We start from the raw sequence: 1,164 nt of genomic DNA on the forward strand, positions 1-1,164 counted from the left end.
GGCTCTAATGGCTTCAAAAAGGATGGGCTCGGGGCGCAGATCTCTGTGCCCCAAGCTCACCCAGTTATATAACATTAGCAAATTAATATTCACTAATGTCTTCCTGCTTCTCCTCCCGGCCAATCAGGAAGCAGGTCCAGAGACCCGATTGATAGGGAGTCCTAAGACCTGATTTGCCGGGAGAAGAAGCACCCGTGGGACTCCGGAGGAGAGGGGGGGGGTAGGGCAGGCGAGGCATCCTCTCCACTATTCCCAGCACTAAGATCCCCGCTGTCCTCAGAGCCCACAGCCAGGGCTTCCGCCGCCGCCGCCGCCGGTTCTCCTGCCTGTCAGTGCGCTGCTGTGCAGCCCCCGGCACTCCAACCCTTCACCCCCCCAGGAGGAAACCTGGGGCAGGAGGAGGAGGAGGAGGCATGGCTTCTACCACCTGCACCAGATTCACGGCTGAGTACTAGCTCTTTGAGGAGCTCGGCAAGTAAGACGCATTCCTTCACTTCTCTATATGTCTGTCTGTCTGTCCTTCACAGTGAGGAAACTGCAAACCTACACAGAATACATGGGGCCCATTATATACAATATATAGAATATAGAGCCTACAATATGCACTAATAATACAGATATGGGGGTTATTTATGAAAGGCAAATCCACTTTGCACAACAAGTGCAAATTACAAGTGCAAAGTGCACTTGAAATTGCACTGAAAGTGCACTTGGGAGTGCAGTTGCTGTAGATCCGAGGGGGACATGCAAGGAAAATAAAAAACAGCATTTTAGCTTGCACATGATTGGATGATAAAATCAGCAGAGCTTCCCCTCATTTAAGAACTACCCCTCAGATTTACAGCAAACAGAACTTCCAAGTGCACTTTGCACTTGTAGTTGGCACTTGTAGTGCAAAGTGAATTTGCCTTTCATAAATAACCCCCCATAGTGTGCATATATATCAGCCGGTCCAGACCAATTATGTGCTCTGAAGCAAATGCATGTAGACAGGAAGTGTCTGCAAAAGGGCTAGAAGAGATCAGCAGCACTGACATAAAATTTTTTTTTCAAAATAGCGAACAAGACAAATATTGCAAAACAAGATAAAACATGATCGTAAAATGTTTCATGCTTCTGTTACATCTAACAAGTCAGGAAATACAAAACTGGCCAACAAATATC

This window comes from Aquarana catesbeiana, linkage group LG07 (assembly GCF_042186555.1).
Source record: "Aquarana catesbeiana isolate 2022-GZ linkage group LG07, ASM4218655v1, whole genome shotgun sequence".
Taxonomy (NCBI): Eukaryota; Metazoa; Chordata; class Amphibia; order Anura; family Ranidae; genus Aquarana; species Aquarana catesbeiana.